We start from the raw sequence: 8114 nt of genomic DNA, 5'->3' as shown, positions 1-8114 counted from the left end.
CAGGTTAACTAAGCTGTTGGGAGAAGAGGAATGGATGAAAAGAGGTATCATGGGTAAGGGTCCCCAAATAACCCAGGAAGCAAAAATCGAGGCTTGGAAATCTCTTCCATCCCCACCCCTCTCTGAAACAACCCTGCCATGGGAAGGCAGAGACGAAGGTCAGAGCAGGTGAGTCACTTACTTCCTTAACCGCTGAGAATATTTTTCCCACTCCATGAGTTCAGCCTCCCTCCCTCCCAGACAGGAGCTTAGCTTAGGACAAGACATCATGCATCCTTTCCCAGAGAGTTAATCTTCATTTCTTTTACCTCTTTTACGTCACCTAAGTCCTTCTGGATCCCCTGGAAAGGAACTCAGGGCCTGGGGCCCAATGGCAAGGAAGGAATTGCTGAGGGAGGTCACTGTCCATTGGGCAGGAGCGATCCTCCAGACCAGAGTACTGCTGAACACTGGGAAGCTGGGAAGTCAGCCAGTGTTTCATCTTTTGTTTTTTCCTCCTGGAGCTTCCTGTCCCAGAGGTGGATGGAGAGGGGTCATGGGGGACTTCCTGACCTCTACAAATAAACCTTTCCGTTGTCGTTGGCTGGGCAGTACTTCCAGGCCAGACAGACCAGTTTGATGGGCAGTAACAGAGAGAGACAGCAATGCTGCCTGCAGAGGAAGCTCACCCCTAGTTCCCTCAAACGTCCCAGCAAGAGGAGGACACACACTGCTGGGGTGGAAAAGGCGGCCAAGTGAGAGGTCAGCACTGACAGCCCATTGTTGAGGGCAGGGGCGAATGGGAACGGGGTGAGGAAGAAGCATCAGGGAACGTGAGGTGTGGAAGGGCCCTCAGAGGTCATATAGTTTGTCCTCTGCTGATTCCCAGTGCCCAGACAGTTCCTGGCACATAATAAGGGCTCAATAAATATTTACTGAATAAATGAGTGAATCTAGTCCAGCATCTTCCTTTAACTGGGCCAGGGAAGCAAGGCCCAGAATGGAAAAGAAAACTTCCCAAGGACACACAGTGAGTATCAGAACCCAGAGTAGAGCTCAGAGTTCACGAATCCCATACCTACGTTCTCTCGCGAGGTGACAATCAGTGCACAGGGGAGGGGAGGGACTTTGTTCCCCTTAAGCCAAAGGAGACAGGAGACTTCAAGAAAACTGCTCAGTGAGCTTACCATGTCACCCTGAAGTTTGGGGATCATAATTCACAGAGTTTGACACGTGCTTGAGAAACTAAAACATGAAAGACTAATGGACCTTATAGGACAAGGAGAGAGATGGTTGTGCTGAGGATGAACTGTTCTGCCACTGACCATGGGGCAAAGACAGGTGTGTGCCAGGGACTAATGTGGACCTAGAAGGGAGCTGACCTGGATCTTCTTAAAAGTGACCTGCCCTCAAAAGTATCACACAGAAGACACTGTGACCCCAACAAAGAGGATGCACTGCTAGAAGCTCGGCAGCTAACCTGGAGGAGAGGCTTTGCCTTGTCAAGGGAAGTGCAACGGCTCATGGGAGGATCCCCCAAGGACCTGCTAACACCTTCCAAAGAGAAAGAATTGGTTTTGGACATCTGACCCACACCAAACAGCAGCATCATATTGCAACTGATGCCCTGTGTCCTCATCTTCTCTCTTCCTTGGAGGCAGATGGATGTGCCTTAACACTAAAAAAGTTTATGTTTTATGCTCCTTGCTTTCATGGGCCACTTTAGGCCTGTAAATTTCATATTTGTAATTTTAATTTTTTTTTCTTAAAGAGTGTATTAGTTTTCTGTTGATGTGTAACAAGTTACCACAAACTTAGCAACTTAAAGCAACACAAACTTATTATCTCAGTTTCTGTATGCTGGAAGTTTGGGCATGGCACGACTCAATTCTCTGTTCAGGGTCTCACCAAGCTAAACAAGGCATTGGGTCAGGTCTAGGGCTCAGGGTCTTCTTTCAAGCTCACTGGTTATTGTCAGAATACAGTTCCTTATGGTTGTAGGACTGAGGTCTCTGTTTTCCTGCTAGCTATCAGCTGGGGACTACTCTCAGTTCCCATAGGCCATTCCCAATATTTGCCATGTGGCCCCGTGTTATGGACTAAATATTTGTGTCCTCTCTTCCCATATGCTGAATTCCTAACCCCTAATGTGAATGGTATTTGGAAATGGAGTCTTTGGAAGTTAAAATTAAGGTTAAGTGAGGTCATAAGGGTGGGACCCTGATCCAATAGGATTAATGCCCTTGTAAGAAAAGACATCAGGGGGCTGGCCCCGTGGCCGAGTGGTTAAGTTCGCGCACTCCGCTGCAGGCGGCCCAGTGTTTCATCAGCTTGAATCCTGGGCGCGGACATGGCGCCGCTCATCGAGCCACGCGAGGTGGCGTCCCACATGCCACAACTAGAAGGACCCACAATGAAGAATATACAACTATGTACCAGGGGGCTTTAGGGAGAAAAAGAAAAAAATAAAATCTTTAAAAAAAATTTAAAAAAAAGAAAAAAGAAAGAAAAGACATCAGAGCTCACTCTGTGTGCCCTGTAAGCACACAGAGAAAAAGCAACAGTCTACAAGCCATGAAGAGAGCTTCACCATGCTGGCTCTCTGAACTCGAACTTTCAGCCTCCAGATCTACGACAAAATAAATTTCTGTTAAGCCACTCGGTCTGTGGTATTTCGTTATGGCAACCTGAGCTGACTAATACACTCCCCCCAAAAACAGTTCACAACACAGATGCTTGCTTTTTCCAGACAAGACAGAGTGCATCTCTCTGACTTCATCTTCTTTTGAAGACTTAAAAGGAATTGGAGAAGTTTCATTACCTGAGGACCAAAAAAACCCTATGGAATCTGCCCAAGATTTCATCTAATGGCAAGGAAAGACCTATTCAGTAAGTTGAATTTTAGAGAACCTGGTGGGAAAAAATATTCTACTTGCAACAGCATGAGTCCAACTTGTTCAACAAACTAGTTGAACTTACATTATAACAGAGGAAGCAAAAACATAATAAAACAAATACAGAGCACAATAACAAAAACACATAATAGTTCAGGAAGTGGCCTGAGTGCAGAAATTCCCAGGCTGGAAGTTGGGATTGGGTAGTAGGCCTGATTCATTCACTGACCACTTAAGTTGCAGTGTGGAACATATACCAAACAAATAACTCGCAGAAACAATGGGCAAATATGAAAATAATATGAACAGGCAACTCAAAGAAGAGGAAATGCAAATGGACAGTAAACATATGAAAATATGCTCAAACCCACTATTTGTCAGGGAAATATAAATTTTAAAACATAGGATACAGTTTTTCAACAATATGTATGACAAAAAAATAAAAGATCGAGAACATCAGCCCTTGTTAAAGAGTAAGGAAATGGATATCACTACACATTGCTGTGGGAGGTGTAACATTATATCATAATCTCTCTGGAAAATATTCTGGAAGACTCTATTAAAATTTAAAATATATGTACCCTTTGGTCGAGTAATCTCTCTTTTAAGACTCTATACTATTGGAGCAAGAGTATCAGTACCTAAAAATAGACGTACAAGGATATTTATGGGAACATTGCTCATAGTGGCAAAAAAAACCTGGAAATCACCTGAATGTCCAACATCAGAGAAATGATTGAATACAGTTTTGTTCACTTACATTATATCATGGAATATGATTGAGCAATTTAAAAAATGAATTAAATCTATATGTACCAACCAGGAGGAATGAGTATGAAATATAAAGTGAAAAGGCAAACTGCACAGTAATGTGTATTTCATGTCTCTACTTTTGTTAAGGAAAAAAAAGGGAAGAACAAAACCCCTTTTTTAATGCTCATATATTTGTATTAGCAAAAAAAAGGGTGTGGAAAGTTAGGCAACACAGTGTTAACACTGGGTAATTGGTTTGGGATGGAGGATGGTGGCAAGGGAGCAGTGAAGGTATCAGAGGAGAGAAAGGGTAGATTATTAACGTGTGCTCTATACGTTCATTTTTCCATTGTTTGACTTATTATAAAGTGTACGTATTACTGTTCTAATTTTTTTAGAAAAATGTATGTTTAAAAATTAAAAGGAAAGCGAAAAAGCATAAGTTTGACAGTCAGAAAAACCGAAGTTTGAATCCCAATTCTATCATTTACTAGCTGAGTAACCATGAACAACTTATTTAAACTTCTCTGAGCCTCTGTTTTCTCATCTGTTAAAATGGGGGCAATACCTAACCCCTAGAGTTGTCATGAGGATAAACAAGATAATGTATTTCAGTGCTGAGCACATAGCAAGTACTTGAATAATGGTAGCTGTTATTAGCCCCACTGGAGACTGGATTTGTTAAAGGGATGTTAGAGGACTGAAAAAGGGGACAGGGAGATAAAAGAGAATAATGAAGCAGAGCTACCTCTCCAGGGATGGGGGACAAAGGGAAGAAGATGGGGTCATCAAAATCTAGAAGTTCAGAGATTGGGCTTGTTCCCCAAATCTGGAAACTGGTACTAACTGCTGCTGTCAAGGTGAATGGCCTTTGCTAGGGTGACACTCACCAGAACAGGAAATAAACAGGAAGGAGCAAGTCCCATCTCCCTCCTCCAGTGTTCCAGTTTTCCTCCCGTGCCCCTTGTAGGGAGAGGTTGATAGAGGACCAGACTGGCAAAGCAGAAACGTGATTTGCAGAGTCCCTGCTCATCGCAGAGTTTGGAAGAGTAAATTTGCAGCTAAGAGATACTAGCACGCTTTCTTGAAACCAGCTGTCTTTAACTAGTGTTCTACAATGAGTTAGAGGACAGTTGAGAGCGGTAAAGGGGAAGGGCAGGCGGGAGGAGCAGAGGTGGTAGTGCTAACCCTCACCTTTACTGTCCAGGAATTCAGCTAAGACCCAGACTTGCATACTCCATTCCACAAACAAAAGCCCTCTGTTTGTCTAACCCAGCCTCTTCAGGAAGCTGTTGAGGGACCGTTCACTGTTACTCATCCCCATTAAATTCCTAATCAAAGTATCCCTTACAACGATTAGAGTACTCTGCCCCAGAGTTCTCATATACACAATTTTTCCTACCTTGTTAAATTTCCTGCGGTATTTTGGTACCCGGAGGTGTGTTGGCACCCCTTAGAAACGGGAGTCTTCGGCAGCTGCTCAGGTCCTTATTCCAGGTGACATCGCCAGCAGGTCACGTTTTGTCTTTCGTCCTCAGTTTCCTCTGGTATAAAATGAGAAGTTTAGGCTAGATTATCCCTAAAATATCTCACACTTCCAGCATCCTATAATTTTGCCTATGTTAAAAACAAAATGAGTCATGGCTCTTCTTTTTCTAAATAATAAACTGAAAAAGAGTTTTTTTAAAAGTTAGATTTTTGATGGCTCTGAGGCTAAGTTTAGGGTTTATTATTATTATTACATTTGGGTTAAAACTGCACCTTGACATTAAAGACTTTGATACTTTGGCCCAATCTAGATATCAAATGCAAATTAAGATTTATTAAGGGCTCGTTATGGGCCAAGTTCTCTACCAGAGACCCATAAGAAAGATAAAATACCAACAAGCTTCAACTCTGAGGAGCCTATAACCTTAATAATTAACTAATAAGATGACAAAGCAAGTGAACAATGCTTGAGTAATGTACCAACTTTCTGTTCCGAACTGAAATTGACTGAGTGCATTGTAACAGTTTGCTGGCTGGTGGTACAGAGGTAAGGAGGTTTCCCAAAGGGAGTGAGCTGAGTTCTTTAGAATTCCATATATACCTTGTTTATTTAAAAAGAGGGGGAAAACCTCTGGCTATTAATAGGGCAATGAAACATGAGGATTGGCCCAAAGAGACATTAAATGTTGTGGAGGCAGTGAAGAAAAACAAGAAAGGTCCCGCTCAGGGCTGACCTACCACACTGAAATGCTGCGTGGAGTTTTACTGAGTACTTCCATAACGTATCAAATAGTGCTTGGAGCTGACTGAGAGAGCAGATTACTCTCCCCACTCCCACTCTGTGCTTCTAGTGCTATGTTCTAAGTGCTACAAATGTATTTTGGAAGTCACCAGGACACCCAAGAAAAAGTAGCTCTAATTTTCTTTACTTTTGCCACTAGCCCAGCCTGAATGCCCTTCTCATGGCTTGTCTGAATACTTCTCATCTACTGTCATCCTCCAGGGCCTACACAGGCTAGCTCAAGCCCCAGCTCCTATCTGAAACCTCCCCAGTGTGTGAAACATTGGCATAGAGCCATCTGTCCTCTCTACTGAAAGGACAGAGCTGACTTTAACAATATCTGACTCTCTGTATCCCATCTCCTATTGTCTGCAATTACAGCCACCCACAGGAACAAGTCACCATCACCTCAAAAGAATAAATATAATGCCTATAATATCTGGGAAGAGGTATGAATACAGATCAGTACCAGGAATCATTTACCATTGGCATTCTCTCCCTCTGTCACTCTGTCTCTCTCTCCAGTTTTCCTCCCTCTTCTCCTTCCTGACCATTTGCTTGGTCTCTTTAGTCTTCTGTCTCCTTGTGGGGTGGCCCCATCATGGAAGAGAAAGCATCAGATCCTTGAAGAGCTGTACATCAGTGGAATAATCTCACGTCCTTCAGCTCCTGCTGAATGAGAAACTCACAAGACAAACAAAACCTTCTTTCAAAATACTGGCTATCACTCCAAACATAACTGCATTGTGTTACCATGCAAACAAAGTCTCTGTCTCCTTCCTCCTTGCCAAAGACCACTCTTCTCTGTTGAAACAAGAGAGGAGTAAAATCCAGATTTTCCCCTGTAGTAGGCTGAATAATGGCCCCTACAGATATCAGGTCCTAATTCGTGAAATCTGTAAATGTTACCTAATATGGAAACAAGATTGTTGCATGCCTACCTAAATTAAAGATCCTGTGAGGGAGAGATTATCCTGGATCACCAAGGTGAGCCCTAAAGGCGATCACATGTATCCTTATAGGAGGGAGGCAGAGGGAGATCTGATGATCCACAGACAAGCAGGAGGCAATGTGACCATGGAGGCAGAGATTGGAGTGATGTGGCCACAGGCAAGCAATGCTGGCAGCCGCCAGGAGCTAGAAGAGGCAATGAATGAATTCTTCCCTAGATCCTCCAGAAGGAGGCATGACCCTGCCCTGACACCTTTATTTTGGACCCGTAAAACTGATTTTGGGCTTCCAGCCTCCAGAACTGTGAGAAAATAAATTTCTGTTATTTTAAGTCAGCAAGTTTGTGGTAATTTGTTACAACAACAATAGGAAACCAATATAACCTCACTGAGATTGAAGTGTACCAACTAGTAAGGTACGTACTCAACTCTCTCTGCTGAACTATGGCCTTCAGAGCTGGTACTGCTCATATGGAAGATATCGGGATCATTGGATAGGAGAGAACTGATACTTCTGTGATTCTTGCTGTTGCTGGCTGGGTTCTTCAGAAGCAGATGCTAAGATGGAGTCTGGTATGCTGGATATTTATTAGAGTCAACACCTGTGGAGGGAAGGGAGGATTAATATAGCCCTGGGGCGAAACCATAAATGTATATTGTTGCACTGTCCATGTGAATGTGAACTGTTTCTGATGCTCTTCTCTGACTGGAATAGAAAAGGATACATTTGCCAAGTCAATGGTTGTGTATCCATGGACCTGAGACCCTGTTAATCTATTCTAGCAAAGAAATCACAACTTGCCCAGAGCTCGTAATTGGAGCTACTAGTTGGTTAAGTTTGCTATAGTGTGCTATCACCCTCCAGGATCTACCTGGCATGCTGGCTACAACTAAGGTACTATCTGGTTGAATTTGTGCAGTTTACTGGCATCCTCCAGTATCATATTGTTTCTGGTGAATTAAATGGAAATATGATGTGGACCATCTCCCCTGCATCATTTGGATCCTTAAAGGTGGCACTAATTTCCACCATCCACCCCACCTCCAGGGTATGGTATTTTTCTGATTTATCTTGGCTGGATAGGAGGTAGTTTCAGAGACTTCCATTTGGCCTTTCTTCCTATGGTAGCTCTCATCCCACAGGCCAAGGACTCAATATAGGGTTGCATCAACTACCAGGTATGTCAATCTCAATTATACATTTGAGATCTGAGGAAATGAACTCTGAGTATGGCTGCAAACCTCCTGGACCCACTGTAAGTTAGCTTG

This window comes from Equus quagga, chromosome 14, assembly GCF_021613505.1.
Source record: "Equus quagga isolate Etosha38 chromosome 14, UCLA_HA_Equagga_1.0, whole genome shotgun sequence".
Lineage (NCBI taxonomy): Eukaryota > Metazoa > Chordata > Mammalia > Perissodactyla > Equidae > Equus > Equus quagga.
Note: the sequence above shows the minus strand (reverse complement) of the source record.